This window comes from Barbus barbus (genome assembly GCF_936440315.1).
Source record: "Barbus barbus genome assembly, chromosome: 23".
Classification (NCBI taxonomy): Eukaryota; Metazoa; Chordata; class Actinopteri; order Cypriniformes; family Cyprinidae; genus Barbus; species Barbus barbus.
Window position 1 is genome coordinate 9,913,154 of NC_136751.1, and position 24,547 is coordinate 9,937,700.

The following is a 24,547-nucleotide window of genomic DNA, read 5'->3' on the forward strand; positions in this document are numbered from 1 at the left end:
TCCCCTTCACAACACATGAATAGAACAGTCATATACGCCTGAATGAATGGTATTAAAAAAGAAAACACAAACAAACAAAAAAACACATTTGAAGCTTAGTCAAGTCATCTTTATTTATATAGCGCTTTTAACAATACAGATTGTGTCAAAGCACTTAACAGTATCAAACTGGAGGATAGAGTGTCAGTAATGTATAAAAATAAGATTAAACTCTCAATTTTCAGATGAAGGCATTTCATTATTGAATTCAGTGATGTCATTGTCTAGCTCAGTTTAGTTAAACAGTATCTGTGAAATCAAATTGACGATAATCGCTAGAGCAGGCCAGAGGTGACAGTGGCAAGGAACCAAAACTCTCTCTGTGACAGAATGGAGAAAAAAACCTTGGGAGAAACCAGGCTCAGTCGGGGGGGCAGTTCTCCTCTGGCCAGGAGATTATTTATTGTTTACTTATTAAAATTTTAAATGTATTATATTTCTATTTTATATTGTTGCCATTTCTAACAATAGTATTATGTAGTTAGGTATTTTATTATATTTTGTTATTTTCTTTTATTTTTATTATATTAAAGTCTAGGTCTTCACTGGGGATTCACTTAATGAATTCTGCATGTCAAAGCATACTTCCTATGTCCAGAAGGAATACATCACCATGGTGGTCACACACTCCACATTTTGGCTTCAAATATTCTTCAATAAGATATGATTACAAATGAAACATTGTTTAATGCCTTTGTTGTTTTTATGCATACCTTCGTAGGTTGCAGGATGGTGCACCGTGTGTAGACAAGGTATTACCTGAATAAAGTGCTAAAAAGAACAATTAGTAACCTTCTTGTGTGATCTGAACAATGGCTCTCAACAGTGTGCAAGAAAGACTGGACCACAGTAAAAGAAGTACAGGGCCTACCCATGGTCAGTTTTTCTTGATTACTAACCATTCTTGAAACAATTCACTATTTTCACACAACTATAAACACAATTTCAAAGCTACAAAGCAACTTGTATAAATCTCAGACTTCCATTCAAAATACTGTTACAAAAACCCCCTTATGAGTATCAGGAATCATTTTGAAAGTCAATGTCTATTATAGTATGCACAAAGGGGTGCAGATGCAGCAAAAGTTTCATTACACTACTGTAAAGAGATTGTGCATGTAGATTAAAAGCACTACAAGTTAAAATGCCAAAGAATTGAATATGAATACAATACAGTATACTGTACAGTTAAACTTGTCTTCTGACAAGACTTTCTTTAGGCCGTTGGCGTTGTCTCAGTTCTGTAAGAAAATACAGTACACACCCAAGTACTTGACTATAAATCTGAAGTACTGCTACCGTGTACTGTAATTATACTATATGTAAGCAGTAGAACAACCACCCTGTAGATGATCATGTTGGCCAACATGCGTCTTTCCCCCTCCTCTTCCCTTTTGTTTCCCACAGGATCCATTTTCCAAAGCATATTTTTGTTTAAGAAATGTGACCCTGGACCACAAAACCAGTATTAATTCACACGGTTATATTTGTAGCAATAGCTAACAATACATTACATGGGTCAAAATTATAGATTTTTCTTTTATGCCAAAAATCATTAGAATATTAGGTAAAGATCATGGTCCATGAAGATATTTGCTAAATATCCCACTGTAAATACATCAAAACTTAATTTTTGATTAGTAATATGTATTGCGAAGGACTTCTGGACAACTTCAAAGGCAATTTTCTCAATATTTTGATTTTTTACACCCTCAGATTCCAGATTTTCAAATAGTTGTATCTCAGCCAAATATTGTCTTATCCTAAGCTTATTTATTCAGATGTATAAATCTCAATTTTAAAAAAAATGACCCTTATGAAAGTACAAATTTAGGTTCATAAATTTAAAACAACTATTCTTAAAAAATCTAATAAAAATCTCCATTGCATACAACTGTTGATTCAGTGTTTTTTGTTTTTTCTTCTCCAGACTGGTCAGCATCTGTTACTATTTACATGCCAAGCCACAGCAGTGGTCACGAGTTCAAGTTCAGATATGATTCCATGATACGGTCAACAGTAATACATTTTCAAATATCGGTTTCAGAACATTAAAGCAAACTTCAATCTGTTTTTTTTTTTTTACTACGCATTGCAATAAGGCTGAAAAATGACAGATCAATCTAGAGAATTTCTCCTTCATCTGAGAACATCTCAGTAGTCCTGACTTCTGCCCGGCTGCAGGTTTGAGCGCAGTTTATACATGTAGTTCAGAGAGTCCAGCAGAAATGAGCGTGTGGTGTTGATCTCCATCAGCGTAAGATTATCCAGCTAAAGAGATAAAGAGAATGAGAGTTTATCAAGCAATTGACATCTCAATCTGACTAAATCACACCAGTTAAAGAGAATTAATAAATGTGAGGGATTTACACCCTGCACTAAGGCTTGTTAGGCCTGCTTTTAAACCTTGGTAGAATAACGTTTCACACCAATTTATAAAGGGGTTAACACTACAATGAACCCTGAAACATAAAACTTTTGGAATATTTAATTGTGTTCACATTCACATAGAATTCTTCTTGTTGTACCATGCAGAATTTGAACTATACTCACTATTTACCAGAAAAGGGACAACAACAACAACAAAAACACAAATTTTCCTTGAGCTTCCCAGATAACTCTACTGTATGGTTTAGAAATCAAATCCTCCTCCTCTGCAGTCCAACAGAAGAATTTATTCAAACTAAACTGCAAAAATGGCCCACGATGAAATCTTTACATGTGAATCTGAGACATGGAAATATACACAAATGACTGCCCACATTTACACTTCTAGTAAAATAAACTAATACATCTATAAATAAAGGGAACAAAATAGAACATGTAAATATTTCAATTCATGAGGTTAAAAGGTCAGTTCACTAACTGACAGTGATTACACTGAAAAAAATCCTGTTTAATTTAAAAGTGAAAACACCTTTCCCTTCATCTTTTACACCAATAAATCCAACATTTCAATAGCTTCTATAGAAGTAAAATAATGGCAAATGTCTTTGAAACAAAAAAGTGTGCTGAACTGCACTAATTGAAAGGGGGAAAAAAGAAACATTGCACTCCATTAACAGTGATTGCATTTTAATGCATTGTATTCTCAGGGCTTTCATTTTTAGGTGCTGAAATTTAACATTGTTGTATATTTAGGCTGTTAATTGGGGATGGGCATTTTTCAAAAATATTGTATTCGAATATTTGGGTTCATAAAAAAAATAAATATTCAAATATTTATTTAGACGTTATTTTTTAATTATCAAATTTGTGTCACCATTTCTAAAAAAGCTTATGATTAGGCATTATACACAATGTTCAACAACATTACGTTATATCGGTTTTCTTTCAGTTGAGAACTCGTTTAAAGAATAAAAGAACAATGTTTTTTTGTTCTTTATATAAGAACAAAAGCATTCAATATAAAGAACATTGCTCATTTAAAAAAGGGGCGGGGCGGGGTGGGGCTGCTTGATATGTCCCACCCTGTCTTCCGGTTTAAGTCAACGACTAGGCAAACTTTTTGTTTAATTTAAAATGACGTCAACACAGAACACAGAATAATGCAGTAGCCTAATGGACAGCTGTATTTACTCAGTAGGCTGGTGTTTGTATTTAATGCTATTTCTCATTATGGTGGTAATATTATGATAAATTAATTTCACTGATTCATTTGATCAAAAGTAATTCCGTTTTGTAAGATAATTTAGTAAAATCATTTTGATCAAAGTAATTCCAAACATTAGGGGTGCTCCGACTGATCGGGTACCGATCATTATCGGCCAATAATCGCTTGGGGATGTTTGATCGGCGGTCTCTAAAAAGGCCGATCTCAGGCTGATGACGCGCGTGCTGTGAGAGGTTTGGCATGACATGCAGCGGCACCGTCTCAGTCTCTGCCCGGGGCGGGTGAAATAATTATAATTCTGAAGGTGAGGTACAATTCATATTTATTCATTAAATAACATATAAAGTCATTTGAAACTTTCTGTGAGACATCATTTCATAAACAGCCTGTGTGAATCACCGCGTGCGCTTTCCCTCTCAAAATGCGCAAATGGCTTCAAATCACATCGCGTCTACATTATAAGCGAGCTGCACGCTGCAGTTAACAGGAACTGTCACTTGCACAATAGAGGCAGTGTCACATCATTACTAAAGTTTATAAATTTATTTTCTTGTTAATTCTTGCCTGTGTTTAACCATTCAGAGCTCGCACACTCTCCTGGAAACCGTGCGCTCACGCACACTCGTAGCGCACAAACATAATGCCACGTTCACATTACTCAGTTTGCGGTGCGTATTTGTCACCGCTCATCTTAACGGATCAGGTCCGGTAATGCGTTCCAGGAGTGGTGCGTCTGCTGCAGTGCAAAGATAATTTCCACAGCAAGTCTATCTTTGCTGTACTGCACGCACTGAATTAAAATGACAGCGCATTGTTTGCAGTAAATATGAACATGGATTGACATGAAAATGTAGTAATTACATTATAAATGCATGTAATTAAAGTCTACTGTGTTTCAGAGTCATCACATGTGGCTTTTTGGCTAGGTTTAAAAGAAAAGAGCACTTTTAGATAAACAAGGCAATAATAGACAGTGGTGGACAGTAACGAAGTACAAGTAATTCGTTACCGTACTTAAGTAACTTTTTAGCGTATCTGTACTTTACTTGAGTATCATTGTTTTGTGAGACTTTATACTTCGACTCAACTACATTTCGAAGTGGAAAACCTTACTTTTTACTCCACTACTTTCCTAAAACCTGTCGTTTCTTTTTACGTTCCTTTCCACAACATACATGCGTAACCAGTGACAGGTCAAAATAAGTACACGTGCTCCGCAAGTGTACCAATCAGAACACGTCGTGTTTCGTGCAGTTTGGGCGCTGCTGCTGGCTGCGCCTACGCGCTTTACTGTCTATGGCTGCTGCCTGCCTGCTTCTTTTCGCTGTCACGTTTATAGCGAACGCAGGGGCGTAGATTACGCGGGGGACGTGTCCCCCTCACTTTTTATAAAAAGTAAATTCGTCCCCCGCACTTTTTCATTGGACAGTTGTGTTCTCGACATGTTGTGGTTTTAATGGCGCATTGTATATAAATGCAGAATGATTTAAAATTCAAAGAGACAAGATCATTTATACATGACGTTTACGTTTCCATGGCAATCAGTCACTCAGTTTGTCACGTCACGACAAGTGCAGGCTCGCGCCCGCGGTCCATCATTCATTATTCGGTCGAGATGAGTTCAAAGCGGCAAGAAACTCTTCCCTCCTTTTTCACGAAGAAGTCAAGCAGCTTAAGTTGTCATGTGGGATCCGAATAGTGTTGCACAATGTAGAGTGACTCTGCCTATTGCTCTCGTTGAATAATTAGCAAGTTTTGATGTTCATTATATGGAGAAATAAAAAGCTGCCTGGACAAACATGCACTTATTTATTTTCAGTGTATTTTTCCGTAACTCTTTTGTAATGTCTTTTATTTTAACACGTATGTATGTTATCAGAACCCTTCAAATAAGAATAAAGATAATGTTGAACTGAGATTTTACAGCGTTTGCAGCATTGTGACATATTTAACTCAATTCTATACATGATGTATTTCAAGCAAGCACTGACGATCTGATACAGGACCGATCTTCATTTAGGGGTGCTCTGTCATTATTGCACTAATTTGACGTTTTTATGTGTTGTCAAGAATGAACAAGAAACAGTCAGCCTAGGTTTGTCAAACTTCACAGCTGAGAAGAACTGATAGAGTGGCTTTTAACACCTGGCTGTTTTTATATTGTATAAAATCTATTAATACACAAGCGTTTGTAGGATTATATATGGACCAATCATAGAAAACACATAATTAGTCAAATATAGAAAAATAAAAAATAACATTAGTATGATGAAGAACTTCTCAGCTCTCATTTTTAACTACAGTAGATAATTACTAGCTTGCATATTTGTTGTTTATTAGCACTTAAGCACATATTAATTCTGTATTCTTCATGACCATATTCTGCATCCCATAATCCTAAATTTAACAACTACAACGACTACCTTACAAGCTATTAATAAGCAGTAAATGAAGAGTTTATTGAGGCAAAAGTCATAGTTAATAGTGAATATGTGTTTATCATTCTAAAGTGTTAAAAATTAATTTAGGATACAAATGATTGGTTATTGTCCAGCAGTGCACTTAATGTGTTATTTTCTTCTGTATGTCACTATTCCCTGTATGTACATGTTTCAAACACTACTTTATTTGCTATAGACAGAGGCAGAAGTGAATACACAGTTGAGAGTGAATGAGGCAGAAAGTTTCAGTGAGGCTTCAGAGGTAAAGATTATTTACAGCATTGTCTATGATAAGATATTTATTTTAACAGACTAATCAGACTAATGTATAATAGAACAGAACAGAATAAAGGAGTATGTGAATGTGCAAGTATCCATTACTGTGTGCCATGTACTCTACATACAACACACACAAAATACAATCTGAAATATGTAAACAATAGTACCCTTATAAGGACATCTTTGTAACTTATACTCAAAAAGGTGCACATATAGAGTACCAATATGTACCGTAATGTACAACTATGAAACTCTTTGGGGTAAATAAGGTACAAAGATGTGCTTTTAATGGTACTGTCCCAGTGACAAGCTGTTGTATTTCTTTCTTTTCTTTTTTCTATCTATAAAGATCCTTCTATTTTATAATCATATATAATAATATAATCATAAAAAGCATATTAAACAAAAATGTATGATTAAAAATAAAACCTGTCAATTAGACAAGGGTTAACTGAAAAAAAAAAACAGGTATAACCCTAGACATTCCGCCCCCCCCCCCCCCCCCCACACACACTTTTGAAATGATTTGAAATTGAGCACCCATGGCCATATTTAAGCACATTTTTTGAAGTAGTGGTAAGGAAGAACGAGTCATTCATTTTTAAGTGCCTTCTCTGTCTGCCTCAGAAGCATACGATTTCTTCTTTCAAGAATTCGCCGTCCAATCTAAAGAAATACATAGAGGTAATTTTCAGTTTGACTGTGAAATTAATTAAAGGCTAATATACCTGTCGTTTTACCCAAACTGGATAGAATACGCTCATACATTGTGTTAATAATAAAGGTCATACAGTTAACAGTGCTATTTCTGTTATTCTTCTGTTATAGCACATCACTACTAGTTAGTAGTTCTACATACTACGTAAGTCTTCAGGGAAATCTGGGGGTGTGTTAGTTTCTGTTTTTGTGTGATTTATGCAAACACTAACATTTGTTTATAGAGTGAACATACAGCTGTGTTGTAAGGAGTCATGTTTAGTAAATTGGAAAAAAGACCCTTTGTAAACTTGAGTAAATCCGTTTTTGCAAGTTATTGCACAGCTCAGCTGTGATGTAGTAAAGGAGCAAGGTGCCATGTGATAAAGGAATAAGATTTCTACATTACTTTAAACAATAAATTGTTAAAGAAATACGTGTCTAATGTGGTTTCCCCCCACCCTATTTATTCCTAATCATGTGGTTTCCATTTAGTAGGATGTGCTTATGATAATTTCAAAAGATATCAGTACCAGATATCACAAATAGAAAACATTGTAATTTCAGAGTGGTGTTAGTGCATGGGCTTTTTTTTTTCTTTTTCTTTTTTTACCTTGTATGACTTGATTGAGTGTATAAAGGACATGACAAGACATTGGAACTACATTACACCAAATTACTTTTACTTTTGATACTTAAGTACATTTGAAGTCAAGTACTTTTATACTTTTACTCAAGTCGACGTTTAAGGGGAGCACTTCCACTTTTACTGGAGTAATATTTTACACTAGGTATCTCAACTTTTACTCAAGTACATGGTCTGTGTACTTCGTCCATCACTGATAATAGATGGCCCTCATGGAGGTATGGAAAGCAAAGTTCTTTATAAACCACAGGATTGCTTGTAATAAAGATTTAAATGCAAAAGGAAATTCAGTTCCTGCCAGTCATAAGTTAATTTAGAATGTTTGTGATAACATAAGAGAAGTAGTTGAAATGTTTTGACACTTGCTTGAGCAACTTAATATTTAAATCTAGAAGTAGCCTAAATGCAAAAGTAAAAAGCATTGAATAATGTGTTTTTTTATATTTGTTGCATTTAAACATCTATAAAGATTGTATTACTGTAAAAGAAAAAAAGCATTTTCAGTAACAATGTTTGGAATTGAAATCAAAATAATGGATAAATGTTGTGGTTGTGGTAAACCGATGGATCAGCAGTGGACTCCATGAGTGAAATCAGGCTTGTGCCGTGTGGAAGTTTTCTGCAACAATTGCACAATTGTAAAAACAAAAATGCACTGGATGATCAAACATTTAGGTGATGTAAATGTATATATTTAAAAAAATTCTAAAAAATGCCGCCTTCCTCCCCTCAAATAAAAAAAAATCCTCTCTCACAAGAGTCACCTAAGAAGGGAATTAATTTTCAAAAATGAAATTCAGGCACTGAATAAAAGTCTAAAAATATTGATTGGAGAATCACTATAAATAATTCTATATGATAAAAAGATGACTTTAAAAAGATCGGTATCGGTGATCGGATCAGCAGATACTGCTTTCTATGATCAGCAATCGGTGATCGGCCTCAAAAATCCAGATCGGAGCACCCCTACCAAGTTATCTACTTACCGGTACCTAGTGATGGGTCGTTCTTGAACGAATCGTTCATTTTGAATAAACCTTTAATGTGACTCGGAAGGAGTCGTCGTCTCGGGGAGTGAATTGTTCAGTCGCGCATGCGCAAGATCCTATAGGTTCTGTACTGGAATTAGTTCACCTGTGTTGAGACTGGGATGTTCAGGGCTATCACATGATGAACAATGAATTAATCTTTTTTGTTTCTTATAGCATTATAGTTTTGTCTTTGTGTAATTAACGTTTGCGTAAGTAATAGATGTGTAACCATTGCTAAAATGAATGAAATGACTCGAGAAAAAAAAAGATTTGTTCATTTTGCTGAACTTTTTGTGTGTGTTTTGAATCGAAATATTCACAGCTTAAATATATAGTTCACTGTTGAATTTCTAATAATTGCAAGCTCCGAAAATACAATGCATTATAATGAAGTATCTAGTAATGCAATGCATTTTTTTATTAGTGCAATTCGGAATGCTATCTTTGTTTCAAAGATATTTGGTGTTATTTTATTTCCATACATTTTTATGATTATAGGAATTTTGCCCCTCCATTAAAGGGGTCATGAACTGCCTTTGTTTTTTGTTTTGTTCTGTTCTCTGAGGTCCACTTATAATGTTATCAAGATTTTTACATCAAAAAACATAATTTAGAACTAATAAGCTATTTTCTGCCCTATTTTTAACCCCACTCATCAGAACGCTCTGTTTGAACAGGAGTGGTGGATTGTAGATTCGGAAGTAAACACCCACTGCTATGATTGGCTAAGAGTTATGTATGTTTGTCAGCGTACATTTCTCATAGATGGACGCTGCTGTGATTTAGGTCAAAAATGCATAACTCAATACATATCAAAAGATCTGTAAGAAGAGAAAGCAATAGTGACTACGTAATGGAAACAGTTACTCACACTTGTTGCAACATTACTGTCGGATCCAATATTACCAGCACAGCATTATCTTTTAGTTTAAATCTTTTTAAAAATCACTGCACTGCACAGCATCTTGTTGTCTTCAAAGCCATCTTTATCATTTGGTTTCTGCGTAGACCTGTGCTTTCGCCTCTCGCGTAAACATTAAAGCACTGTGTGCATTTTACAAAATGATGGTGAGGAACGGTGGACAAGTGACGTAGCTGTTGTTGGGACTTAACTTATCACTGCTAACACCATCTATCGCAGCAAGCCTAGCATTGATCTTCTTCTGCGGAGGTGGTGCTTATCCATATCAAAACATCATAGAGTAGAACATTCCAAAAGCTTTCGTTTGGCAGACCTCCTTCAGTATAAGCTGTTTTTAGACTAATAAAGTTTTGAGTTCTCAAACTTAAAGGATGTTTTTATAGTACAACGATCTCTTATATGTCAACAGATCAAGGGAATTTTGTTTTTTCTGTTCAAGACCTTTAAATAAACTACAATCATAAATAGCAATTTCTCGTTGCCAAAATATTTTTGAATATAAAGAAAAATTATATTCAACATGGAAAAGGCCTGAAAATATTTTTTTTATTTTTCTTATATTTTTTAATTTTCCATAGCCATGGAAACCCTGCTGCATTCAGAATTCATCAGACACCCATCAGCGTTTTTCTGTGGTTCTGAACCATTCATGTCAACAGTAACTAGAAGTTGTGTTTTACCTGTGCGTGAGCCTCCTGCTGGCTGATGAAACTATCTGCAGAAAGTCTTAGTTTGGCCAAGCGCGTGTCCCAGATGTCCTTCACAAGGGTTCGGATCTCATCGGCTTTGGGGATGTTATCTGCACAACTATCACCAAAAAAAAAAAACACTATTTCAATATTTCCAAGCAGATGAATAAGTGTGCATGAACCATGTAGTAAGTTTCAATTTTATTCACCATGCTTTCGAAGAACAATCAAAATGCTGTGGATTGTATGTCACAAAAGCAAGAACTTATGCTGACATTAATAGATCTTCTAAATTGTGAAAGAATAAAGAATAATGATTTTCAAAAGTCTGTCATGTTTGATCAAACTATTTTTTTCATGCTTTTATAAATTTTCTATTGAAAAGGAAAGCTTAGGATTCCTACATAAAAGGGCTTGTAGTTTCTTCTGAATATCCAATAGCCTTTAGTTTACATCCTAGCCAAATAAAACCATATTTGACACCCGTTTGAGCAAAATAGCTGTTGATGTTTTTAGCCAGTTTTCTCTTTTTGAGAAATTTTAAACATTACCTAAAAAGTAAAGCACACAAAAAGTCAATTAAAAAGCCACAAAACTCTGATTCTGATTGCATGAGGTCTTTTATCTGAACATGCTGATGGTGATCTAGTACTCACTGGTTGAGTAATAATTTGGTTAGCTCCATGTAATATGGACTCGGAATGGGAGTGAAAGTGTCTAGTTTTCTCTCCTGTTCACGGATCTCCTCTAGTTTGTCTGGAAATGAAAAGATCATGTGTGTTTAGATATGGTTTCAGGAAAGATGGTATCCCAGCACAGACATGTGATTTAACTCACCGGTGTCCATCCATTCTGGAGGAACTATCCTGCATTTGTGTCTTTGTTTAAGATTGAGGGCCAACTACACAGGAACTTCCACTGGCAGACCCGGGTTAAACGGACCAAAATCTCCCTAAAAGTTTGTTTATACATATCAAGTTATGCATTTGATGCAGTGATTAAGGAGTGTGACATAATTAAAATAAGGCAAAATGTTTAATACACTGAGAAGTAGTCTGTGTTTGGTTGCAGACAAAATGTGTCTCAATTAATTACTTGGATTAATCTGTTAGACGTTTATAAGTATTGATGGACGTTTTGGGGAAACATACTGCTTACTCCGTTTGCAGATGTGTATATTATTAGATATACTGGATGTTTTTTAAGCAACCTCTAGATAAGAAAATCGGATTTGACAAAATAATCATATTTTAATCATACACGTAGGAGCCAGTTTTGCAGGGAAAACTTTAGTTCCCTATCAAGGGAACTTCGAACTGCGTCCTCTAGAGGTCGCTATGGGGAACTCCATCTACGTGACCCGTGTCTGAAGCATATATACAAAAACACCAAATATTGGCCGGCGACAGCCTATGACGTCACTCCTGGTGCGCCACAGTATAAAAGGGCGCCGGGAGAAAGCATCATCCTCTTCTTCGTCTTCAATGACTGTTTTGTTTGAAGCGTGCATCTACGAGGTAAGTATGCTTTACTTTTGTAATGGCGAGCACTAGCAAGGCGTTTGAGAGATGTGTACATCCGTGTCCACGTTATCGGATGCTTGATGACTCACATGATCTTTGCGTCTTTTGTTTGCGCGTTGCATGTACTGCGAGCGTTTTTCTAAAAGCTCCGCTCTCGTCTGTCTCTCTTTTCGAGGAAAGAGGGGCAGCCGTCTGCTTCCCGCGGTTCAGGACCCTCCGCTGCTGAAGCACGGAGGAAAATGAGCTCATGGGGTTTGCAGGTGGTTCTCGCCAACGAGTTATAGAAGGGATTTTCCTTCTCGCGCTCGTCTGCCGCGAGCGAGGGCGAGCTGTTGGATGACAATGACGCGATTTCGCTGACCTCATCTGAGAAAAAGAAAAACGCTGGAATGTGATACATATGCAGCAGCAGGTCAGGCTGTCGCCTCATTACACACTATGGCAGTGTTTCAGGCATATCAGGCTGATCTGTTGAAAGACCTGGATAAAAGTCAGGGTTTGTAAAAAAAATTATAATAATTTTTTACCTGACGAGGTTGCTGAGCTGTGCCACACCACTGATTTAGCTCTTTGAGCCATTAAAAAAAAAAAAAAAAAATGGTGGTAACGGAGAGACATCTGTGGGTGAACCTGGCAGATATTGAGAAGAGAGAGAGGGGCTTTCTTCTCAGTGCTCCGGTTTCGCCTTCCGTACTTTTTGGTACCTCCGTTGAGTCGGTGGTTGAAAGGTTTAGGGAGGCGAAGGCACGTTCAGCGGCTTTTTAAACCTTCATTTGAACGAGAAGGTCCAGGTCTGAGCTCAAAAACGCAGGGGTCCTGGCCCATCCCGATCTGAGGATCAGAAATGGGCACAGAAGGCTAGTGTCGCGACTCGCGCCCTTCCCCGTCTGCGGGTAGGGCTTCAGGGTGGCACGGGTCAAAGAGAGGTAGCAAGACCTGAGGGAGGTGGTCCGGACGAGGCATTGCGACGCTCTCGCCCAGGCCAGGGTAGAGTTGAACATCTCTCCTTCCCTCAGGGGGCCTGTACATCTAAAGCCCTCATCTTCCCCTCTCTAATTCCCCTGCAACCTCAGTTTTCTTTTTATCAGATTCGCTGGTATGTGTGTTTTATACCATTCGAACTACCTTTCTTCCAGTACTGCAGGCTGGTATCAGGTGTAGTGCTGAGCAACTTTATTACAATGCTTTGGCTCTGAGGAGCAGCATTTTCTAGTCTGGCCCTTTGTTCTTCAAACGAGGCCATGATAGGTGCATAGAGGTTTAGGTTAGAACTGCTCACCCTTATTAGGGTTTTAAGTAGCAGTTTCCCTGACCCCTTGTTGCCTTCTGTTCAGCTACCTATTACCCTGATACTATTTTCAGCAGCTGATACTATTTCCAGCGGGTGGTTAGGTATCCCTCTGTTTGTAGGTCGAGCTAGCTTTGCTCCCCTCGCCTAGAATGTGGAGGGTTATTATGAGCATGCCGCTCCCTCCTGAGTGTCTGAAACTCTTTTGCTGTAAGTAGAGTTTCCGCTCCCAGAGCTTTGTTACTTAACAACCTGATCCTCGTTGCTGCTGTACCCCTCCGAGCTCTACCCTGTTGGTCGAGCTGGCACTGCTCCCCTCACTTAGAGGGTTGCCTTTCAGCATGCCACTCCCTGCTGAGCGTCCGAGTTTCCTCTCATATGAGAGTCGAGTCTCCGCTCTCAGAGCTCTGTTATTCAGAAACCTCAGCACGTCAGGCCTTTCTCTAGGCCTCCTTGTCAGGTTGCTCTCATAGTTGGTCGAGCTAGCATTGCTCTCCTCACTTTAGAGGGTTATTTATGAGCATGTTGCTCCCTTTCTGAGCTCTCTTTGTTGGGTGAGCTGGCATCGCTCCCCTTATTTAGAGGGTCACTTATGAGCGTGTCGCTCCCTTCTGAGTGTCTGAGTTCCCTCTCATGTTGAGAGTTGAGTTCTCCGCTCTCCAGAGCTCTTTCTTGGTAGAGTTAGCATTGTTCCCCTCATTTAGAACATGCTGCTCCCTCCAGAGAGCATCTGACAATGCGGTTTCTAAAATCCATATTTGGTAAGTGCGCACGCTAGTCTCTGTGCACTTTTCTAAAAAACCACGCTGTGGTAAGATCGCACACCAAGTGTTTTGCGGTCTTTTCTAAAATCCTGTATGGTATGGGTTACGCACTGCGGCTTCGTGCCCATTCTTTGAGTTGGTTAGGCCCGTTTTCTCCTTGGGCCCCACTCTACTTATATGTGCTGAGTATCCTCTCTGTCTTGGTAGAGCTAGCATTGCTCCCCTCATTTTAGAGGGTCGCCTATGAGCATGCTGCTCCCTCAGGAGCTCTCTTTGCTGGTCGAGATAGCATTGCTCCCCTCTCTTAGAGGGTCACTTTTGACTATGAGCATGCTGCTCCCTCCAGAGAGCATCTGATAGAGAGTAACGTTATTTAAAGCTAGAGCATTTGGAGAATAGAAATTTCAAATCCATGATTATGGTAAGTGCGCACGCTAGTCTCTGGGCACTTTCTGAAAGCCACGCTGTGGTAAGATCGCACACCAAGTGTTTTGCGGTCTTTTTCTAAAAATCCTGTATGGTATGGGTTACGCGCTGAGGCTTCGTCCCATTCTTTGAGTCGGTTAGGCCCCGGTTTTCACCTTGGGCCCCACTCTACTCACGTATGTGCTAGTATCCTCTCATGAACTGAGAGTTAAGTTCTCCGCTCGCTAGAGCTCTGTTTTTGGTAGAGCTAGCATTGCTCTCCTCTTTATAGAGGGTTACATATGAGCATGCTGCTCCCTGCTGAGAGTCTGAGTTTCCCCTCTTATGAGAGTCGAGTCTCCGCTCTCAGAGCTCCGTTATTCAGAAATTTCAGCACGTCAGGCCTTTCTTTAGGCCTCCTTGTCATCTGACAATACAGTTTCTAAAATCCATATTTGGTAAGTGCGCACGCTAGTCTCTGTGCACTTTTCTTAAAAACCACGCTGTGGTAAGATCGCACACCAAGTGTTTTGCGGTCTTTTCTAAAATCCTGTATGGTATGGGTTACGCGCTGAGACTTCGTCCCATTCTTTGAGTTGGTTAGGCCTTGGGTTTTACCTTACGCCCCACTCTACTTATGTATGTGCTGAGTATCCTCTCATGCTGAGAGTTGAGTTCTCCGCTATCTAGAGCTCTGCCTTGGTTGAACTAGCATTGCTTCCCCTCATTATAGAGGGTCACCTATGAGCATGCTGCTCTTCTTGTGGGTCGAGATGGCATTTCTCTCCTCTCTATAGAGGATCACTTATGAGCATGCCGCTCCCTTACGAGCGTCTGAGTCCCCTCTTACGTTGAAGGTTGAGTTTTTCGCTCTTCAGAGCTTTGCCTTGGTAGAGCTAGCATCGCTCCCCTCATTTTGGGGGTCACTTATGAGCATGCTGCTCCCTCTAGAGCATTTGGAGAATAGAATTTTCAAATCCATGATTATGGTAAGTGCGCACGCTAGTCTTTGTGCACTTTCTGAAATCCACGCTGTGGTAAGATCGCACACTGAGTGTCTTGTGGTCTTTTCTAAAAATCCTGTATGGTATGGGTTACGCGCTGAGGCTTCGTCCCATTCTTTGAGTTGGTTAGGCCCCGGTCTCCTTGGGCCCCACTCTACTCATGTATGTGCTAGTATCCTCTCATGAACTGAGAGTTAAGTTCTCCGCTCTCTGGAGCTCTGTCTTGGTAGAGCTGGCATTGCTCCCCTCGCTATAGAGGGTTACTTTGAGCATGCTGCTCCCTCACGAGCTCTCCTTGTTGGTCGAGCCGGCACTGCTCCCCTCGCTATAGAGGGTTATCTATGAGCTTGCTGCTCCCTCCAGAGCATCTGAAAAGAACGATGTTTATAAATGCATGTTATGGTAAGTGCGCACGCTAGTCTTTGTGCACTTTCTGAAAGCCACGCTGTGGTAAGATCGCACACCGAGGGTTTTGTGGTCCTTTCTAAAAATCCTGTATGGTATGGGTTACGCGCTGAGGCTTCGTCCCATTCTTTGAGTCGGTTAGGCCCCGGTCTCCTTGGGCCCCACTCTACCTATGTATCCCCAGTGATACTATTTATACGGGTGCTACTACTAAGGATCTGTTGATACAGTTCCTTCAGCGAGCTCTTGTAGGAGCAAGCAGTAGCCCCTGGGTGACAGGCCAGGCTTAGTTACTATCCTAAGCGCTTGGTCGTATCCCCTTAAAGGAATCCTTCTTTCTGATTCCAAGCCTTGAGTTTTACCCTAGGTCCACGAGGTCCGGCCTCTATCAGGTAAGTTCCGGGGTATGAAACTCAGGCCTTTGGCCGAAGGGGATAATGTCACTGACAGCCGTCAATTCATCCCAGGGACAACTCCTTTATCATTGATAAGAGTTGATGCTTAGTGCTCGCCTTTGGAATGGCATGCACTTCCCTCAGCATGGCGGCGTGGGTATATCGTTCCCCATAGCGACCTCTAGAGGACGCAGTTCGAAGTTCCCTTGATAGGGAACGTCTCAGGTTACTTATGTAACCGTGGTTCCCTGAGAGGGAACGAGACACTGCGTCCTCTAGACTTTAGGCCATGCTTTGGATGCAGCTTCAGACGAAGAAGTGGATGATGCTTTCTCCCGGCGCCCTTTTATACTGTGGCGCACCAGGAGTGACGTCATAGGCTGTCGCCGGCCAATATTTGGTGTTTTTGTATATGCTTCAGACACGGGTCACGTAGATGGAGTTCCCCATAGCGACCTCTAGAGGACGCAGTGTCTCGTTCCCTCTCAGGGAACCACGGTTACATAAGTAACCTGAGACGTTTCTCAGCAGAACCTGCAACATTGTAATGCTTTTTTATACGTGTGTGTTTATGTTTAAGATTGATGACAACTCTAGCTCTAGAAAGAAATGAAAAGAACGACAGTATTAATAAGTAATTAACTAATACGGAATTAAATACCTAGTTAATTTGATAATATGAGTGTTGAGAAACAAAACGCAGAATGACACACACAGACTTAGAATAATAACATTTCTGATTAAAAACATACTGTAGCTGTCATATTTACTCACCCCAATCAAATAAATTTTGTCGAGACTGAAGTTCGGGATGATTTTTACCACCTCTTTCTCTGCGAGAAACTCTTCCTCCGGTGGATCCATTCTGCAGTTTTCCCGCGTACTCTCAGACGTTTATCTATGGCATCAGGGAGGCGACAACAAAGATTGCGGTCAGGCCAGCCGCCAAGTCGAAAAGCTCGGTCAATCTAGCTGCCACGTTATTTCTACGGTCGCGCATAAACTGCTTATTACGGTAAAACTGTCAAAGAACTGATGTGAATGCATGCGCTCTTCTGGCGAACGCGATTTTTTCCCAACAAACAGTCTGTAACTGTCTGATGATGTTGAATACCAAAATAAAAGCCCTCCAATACTCATATTACAAAATAAGAGCAATAATATACGGTTTCTGCGTCTCTACATTCAAAAAGCTATAAAAAGAAAAGTTCTAGATTGCACAGACCAGTTCCACCTCAGACTGAGAATACACCTTCACACCGTGTCAGATGCATCGTTTCAAGACTGTCTGATGTGGAATTACAAAATAAGAGCCTCCCAAATCTCATACATACGCTGCTGCATCTCTACTTTCAAAAAGCTATAAAATGAAAAGTTCTAGATTGCACAGACCAGTTCCACCTCAGACTGAGAATACACCTTCACACCGTGTCAGATGCATCGTTTCAAGACTGTCTGATGTGGAATTACAAAATAAGAGCCCCCACAACTTTCAAATACGTGTTGTTTTGTGTCTACTTTCAAAAAGCAATAAAAAAAAAGTTCTAGATTGCACAGACCAGTTCCACCTCAGACTGAGAATACACCTTCCCACAGTGTCAGATGCATCGTTTCAGGACTGTTTGATGTGGAATTACAAAATAAGAGCCTCCCAAATCTCATACATACGCTGCTGCATCTCTACTTTCAAAAAGCTATAAAAAGAAAAGTTCTAGATTGCACAGACCAGTTCCAACTCAGACTGAGAGTACACCTTCCCACAGTGTCAGATGCATGGTTTCAGGACTGTTTGATGTGGAATTACAAAATAAGAGCCTCCCAAATCTCATACATACGCTGCTGCATCTCTACTTTCAAAAAGCTATAAAATGAAAAGTTCTAGATTGCACAGACCAGTTCCACCTCAGACTGAGAGGACACCTTCACACCGTGTCAGATGCATCGTTTCAAGACTGTCTGATGTGGAATTACAAAATAAGAGCCCCCACAACTTTCAAATGCGTGTTGTTTTGTGTCTACTTTCAAAAAGCAATAAAAAGAAAAGTTCTTGATTGCACAGACCAATTCCAACTCAGACTGAGAGTAAACCTTCCCACAGTGTAAGATGCATCGTTTCAGGACTGTTTGATGTGGAATTACAAAATAAGAGCCTCCCAAATCTCATACATACGCTGCTGCATCTCTACTTTCAAAAAGCTATAAAAAGAAAAGTTCTAGATTGCACAGACCAGTTCCACCTCAGACTGAGAGGACACCTTCCCACAGTGTCAGATGCATCGTTTCAAGACTGTCTGATGTGGAATTACAAAATAAGAGCCCCCACAACTTTCATATACGTGTTGTTTTGTGTCTACTTTCAAAAAGCTATAAAAAGAAAAGTTCTAGATTGCACAGACCAGTTCCACCTCAGACTGAGAGTACACCTTACCACAGTGTCAGATGCATCATTTCAGGACTGTCTGATGTGAAATTACAAAATAAGAGCCTCAATTTAATCAAATGATTTACAATTTACAATTTACAACTATCAACAATAATTTAAAAGAACAACTGCACACTTCAACCAAAAAAAAAGAAAAAAAGATCAAATTATTTTTCATGAAAGGATTTAAGAGCACAATATGCAGTTCCAGTTGTTAGCTCTGGCCTGTTCTAGGTCTTCTTCGGCCATACCCAGGCACTCTTCATGGTACTACCTGTCACATGTGTCACATTGGATCTAGGCATTTGATCAATCTTAGGAGTGGCCTAGTAAAACGTATTTAATGAATAATAAAGTATTGTTTTACATAACTCAGACCTCACAGGAAAACGGTATATATAAATATATATAAATGGTTGAATAGTGCTACTTAATTGGTTGTTCATGCATTTTGATAATGGTATGTAGCAAAGACTTGTCACTGTCGAACATAAGTAATGTTGCTTAAATGCCCAAACAAAATATAACTATTTAAAGCAGAGGGGCTCTAATATGTAATAACAGTTGCGGTCACCCTTGCTCTTTCTTCGGCATCCTTACAGTCCTCGTGCAAACCTACAATTTTTAGGTGTTTACCCTGATGCAGCAATATTGTCGTGAAATTTTAATCTGTAGTGGGCGTTGCCCTCTTGATGTATGGCTGTTTAGCTCTCACAAGTGCCTGACAGGAACTTATTAACATTTACAATTTTGCGCTTTTGGAAATTAGGCATTATGTTTTACAGTATAATCAGTATAAATATTTCATAATATTGTTCATTTCCAAACACTTCGTAATGTAGACTTAATAACTATTAATTTGAAATAGGGAGTGTTGTAACACGGGGTTATTCGAAACACTGTCAGTTTAACAAGTCAGAAAGGAGCTGTTGTGATGTCATCAATATCATACAGTCCAATCACATTTTTTATGTTACAGAAGAAGTGGCATGTGAATGTGAGCAACATTGTAGATTTTATGACAAAAAAACTGATTTTCAGGAAATAAAGACATTTTTTTCAAGATTATTTTTTGCCTAGCAATCATTGTGTTGTAGATACAATTATTTGACTTACAAAACCTCAAGGTACATCAAGGTTTTTATGTAAAATGTGTTTCCATCATAGTTTATGCGCATATCTTCTTATTGGATAAAAACACTATCCGCCTCAAATGAGCACATTCGGGGTTTTTTTTTTTTGCACATTTACAATTTATGCACATCTTGACATTTCCATCCAGCATTTTTTTTTTGTGATAATCCAAAATTCACATAATAGTAAGTAGATGGCAACGCAGCTAGTGTTGTACACACACACACACACTCACACAAACACACCCAGTTTGTTTTTGTGCTAAATTTAAATTCCTAAAAGGAATACAGTATAGTGTTTTTGTCACTTTAAATGATTCACTTTATTCAAAACTGATTATTCTTTGTTCTTCAAGTTTTTGCATAAATTGGAAGTGTGGATCTTATTTCAGCAAATAACTTCACACTATTAAATCTACCCCAGCCTGTGTTACAACTCACCCCAGTAGTGGGGAAGGTTCTAACAACGGAACTCTTTGTATTTAACATTAACTCACACAATCTGTGTCACGAGTCCGGGCTCGGCAGTTCTTCCCTGTCGCCACCAGAGGTCACCATCTCCCTTCCTCCCGGACTCATCTACGTAATCACATACACCTGCCACAGCACATACACCTGCTCAACCACACACACCTGTACACTTAACACTCCCAGCTGTTCTCCGTTTGCCACAAACTATATAGTCTCCCCTTTCCCACCACTCTGCCTGGTTCATTAATTGTTATTCGTGAATGTGTTACATTTCTTGTGTTTTGCTCTGGTCTGGGATACATGCACTGTATTGCCGTCTGGTATCCCAGATCTTTTCTGTTTAGTTTTTTGCCGTGTTGGCTTGTTGTTTTTGTTTAAATTAAAGAGCACTTCCCTGCATTTGGACCCTGACCTCATCTTTCCTCGGTGCTTTTCACGGCGTCCCGTGACAGAACGAACCAGCAGACATGGGTCCAGCAGGGAAGCTCTTCAATATCCGCCAGGGAGACCGGAGCATGGAGGAGTACGCCAGGGATTTTATTGGAGTGGCTCCGCGGGTGGATATGGAGAAGACCTGCCTCATGGTCTTCTTTTACGGAGGCCTGGCCGAGCCCTTCAAGTCCCTGGTGCCATATTGGGACCCCGGGGAGTCGCTGGAGGACTACATCAACCTGGCTCTGCAGGTGAGCGGCTCAGCCTTCAGGTTGGAGTTAGCTGCGGAGCCCATTCACAGTTCTCCCGAGGCGATCCGGGGGGCGGCCGCGCCCAGTGCCTCGCGCCCGCTTCTGGAGCATACTGGGTTGATGCGCAGCGTGCGGGAACCCCCGCTGATGTCGGTGCGAGCGGCGTTGACCGCTCACATTCCTCCCGAGACAGCGGTGACCGCTCACGTTCCTCGTGAGACAGCGGCGCTCACTCAAGAAGCTCCCGAGGCGATGGTGACCGCTCACGTTCCTCAAGAGACAGCGGTGTTCACTCACGAAGCTCCCGAGGCGATGGTGACCGCTCACGTTCCTCAAGAGACAGCGGTGTTCACTCACGAAGCTCCCGAGGCGATGGTGACCGCTCGCGTTCCTCACGAGACAGCGGTGTTCGCTCACGAAGCTCCCGAGACAGCGGTGCTCGCTCACGTTCCTCCCGAGACAGCTATGCTCGCTCACGTTCCTCCCGAGACAGCTGTGCTCGCTCACGAAGTTCCCGAGATGGCGGCGGTGTCCGCTGATGTTCCCCACCCTGATGTGCCCCCCGAAGCGGTGGAGCCCACCATTGCCCGCTCCAGGGTGGCAGCTCCACACACACCACTGTGGTGGCCGCTGGTTCTGCCCTGGGTCTCCATCCCGCCGGCGCTGCCTCAGGCTCCAGGTCCCCCTCCGCTACACGGGCCTGGCCCACCATCCCTCCCCCGGTTCCACCTCCCTCCGGACTTTTGGGGGTTTTGGTGGAACGTCTGGAAGCCATTCCTTAAGGGAGGGGTCATGTCACGAGTCCGGGCTCGGCAGTTCTTCCCTGTCGCCACCAGAGGTCACCATCTCCCTTCCTCCCGGACTCATCTACGTAATCACATACACCTGCCACAGCACATACACCTGCTCAACCACACACACCTGTACACTTAACACTCCCAGCTGTTCTCCGTTTGCCACAGACTATATAGTCTCCCCTTTCCCACCACTCTGCCTGGTTCATTAATTGTTATTCGTGAATGTGTTACATTTCTTGTGTTTTGCTCTGGTCTGGGATACATGCACTGTATTGCCGTCTGGTATCCCAGATCTTTTTTGTTTAGTTTTTTGCCGTGTTGGCTTGTTGTTTTTGTTTAAATTAAAGAGCACTTCCCTGCATTTGGACCCTGACCTCATCTTTCCACGGTGCTTTTCACGGCGTCCCGTGACACTGTGATTATGCAGTACACGTCCAAATGAGTTTTACTTGTAGTAGACAAATGTGGCTACCATATATCAAAGTTTGAGAGATCTAGCACAAACAACCACTGAGTTACTGACGCTCAAACAAAAAGTGTTACTTTCATCCCCGGTCTCCCAGCGATGGATGAAATATGACGATGTATAGCGATGACGGCCACAAGACCCGGTTCCACTGCCACCCTACGGTGCAAGAAAATAATGCACCATGGGCACATGTATTTAACTCTCCACCAGTAGTTTTTGGTTGTAAGCAACCAAATATTTCATGTTTATAAATAAATATTTATTTATGAATATACATATATACGTATATTATATACATATAATATTTTATGTATATATATATTGGAATTACAAGGTAGGAGGTCATATATGAAACCGATGTTAATACCAAAAAATGGTTCAGAAACTGGTTCAGAAAACCAAAAATGTTATGTTTTTATTTATTATTGTTATTAGTATTTACTTTTAACTTTTGTTGGGTAATGGTATAAAAAAAACTGTATTCTGTATTCTCAATACGCTTAGGCTCTACGTTATGTAATTTACAGGCCTACTTTATTACCCTACACAAAAACGACAGCCACAAACACAGAAAATAGAATCACAAAGGTGAGCTCACAAAACCACTGGTTACTTAAGCACTATGGACAGCACCAGAGATTTGTACACAGCACATATTTGTGGCTTCACAGTTATGAGGCATGGTCAAGGTTGCAAATATATGTTTAACATATTTGATGTTTTGTGAGTACAAGTCAGAGAGAAGAAAGCTTCCAATGAGCACATGAACTGAACGTGAAGAAACATTGATAAGCATTGACAGACACACACTTGACCATCAGCAATAACAGCAGTATTACATTATGTGATGCAAAAGATATAACTGTATTTACATCTAGAAGTTACATATCTCAATGACATTTGTATTGCACAAATTAATGTCCACCAAAAATATTTCTGTGTCCAAAAAATGCTCGATGGATAGTCATACGCACAAAGGGAATAGAAATGGAAGTCGCTTCTGGCCATTGTTCACATCTGAGTGCAACTAACTGTACAACTTCAGATCAAGAAAAATGTTTGCATTATTGTGCAACTTCTGTCACTTATTTTGTAATTCCACATCAGACAGTGGAATTACAAATCTAGAACTTTTCTTTTTATAGCTTTTTGAAAGTAGACACAAAACAACACGTATATGAAAGTTGTGGGGGCTCTTATTTTGTAATTCCACATCAGAGAGTCCTGAAACGATGCATCTGACACTGTGGGAAGGTGTACTCTCAGTCTGAGGTGGAACTGGTCTGTGCAATCTAGAACCTTTCTTTTTTATAGCTTTTTGAAAGTAGACACAAAACAACATGTATATGAGATTTGGGAGGCTCTTATTTTGTAATTCCACATCAGCCAGCCTTGAAACGATGCATCTGACACTGTGGGAAGGTGCACTCTCTGTCTGAGGTGGAACTGGTCTGTGCAATCTAGAACCTTTCTTTTTATTGCTTTTTGAAAATAGACACAAAACAACATATATATGAAAGTTGTGGGGGCTCTTATTTTGTAATTACACATCAGACAGTCTTGAAACGATGCATCTGACACTGTGGGAAGGTGTACTCTCAGTCTGAGGTGGAACTGGTCTGTGCAATCTAGAACTTTTTTTTATAGCTTTTTGAAAGTAGACACAAAACAACATGTATATGAGATTTGGGAGGCTCTTATTTTGTAATTCCACATCAGACAGTCCTGAAACGATGCATCTGACACTGTGGGAAGGTGTCCTCTCAGTCTGAGGTGGAACTGGTCTGTGCAATCTAGAACTTTTCTTTGTATAGCTTTTTGAAAGTAGACACAAAACAACACATATATGAAAGTTGTGGGGGCTCTTATTTTGTAATTCCACATCAGACAGTCCTGAAACGATGCATCTGACACTGTGGGAAGGTGTCCTCTCAGTTTGAGTTGGAATTGGTCTGTGCAATCTAGAACTTTTCTTTTTATAGCTTTTTGAAAGTAGACACAAAACAACACGTATATGAAAGTTGTGGGGGCTCTTATTTTGTAATTCCACATCAGACAGTCTTGAAACGATGCATCTGACACTGTGGGAAGGTGTCCTCTCAGTCTGAGGTGGAACTGGTCTGTGCAATGTAGAACTTTTCTTTTTATTGCTTTTTGAATGTCGAGACGCAGAAACCGTATATTCTTGCTCTTATTTTGTAATATGAGTATTGGAGGGCTTTTATTTTGGTATTCAACATCATCAGACAGTTACGGACTGTGTGTTGGGAAAAAATCGCGTTCGCAAGAAGAGCGCTTGCATTCACATCAGTTCTTTGACGGTTTTACCGTAATAAGCAGTTTATGCGCGACCGTAGAAATAACGTGGCGGCTAGATTGACCGAGCTTTTCGACTTGGCGGCTGGCCTGACCGCATAAGCCACAGGACGACA

At 40.1% G+C, this 24,547-nt stretch overlaps 1 protein-coding gene and 1 pseudogene across 2 annotated transcripts in view; one reads left to right on the forward strand and one right to left on the reverse strand.

The window, feature by feature from the left end:
- Positions 1-2,193: 2,193 nt before the first annotated feature.
- Positions 2,194-17,004, reverse strand: LOC306842966 (DNA replication complex GINS protein PSF2-like; annotated as a pseudogene). Its single transcript has 5 exons — positions 16,915-17,004; positions 11,194-11,308; positions 11,013-11,112; positions 10,348-10,474; positions 2,194-2,310 (listed from the first exon to the last, which is right to left on the reverse strand). The product of its transcript is annotated as a DNA replication complex GINS protein PSF2-like (transcript).
- Positions 6,724-24,547, forward strand: part of LOC306842964 (uncharacterized protein) — a 405,022-nt gene continuing 387,198 nt past the window's right edge. The window contains exon 1 of the mRNA XM_079374200.1: positions 6,724-6,859. The gene's annotated coding sequence lies outside the window, so the exon portion shown is untranslated. The remainder of the gene's footprint in view (positions 6,860-24,547) is intronic.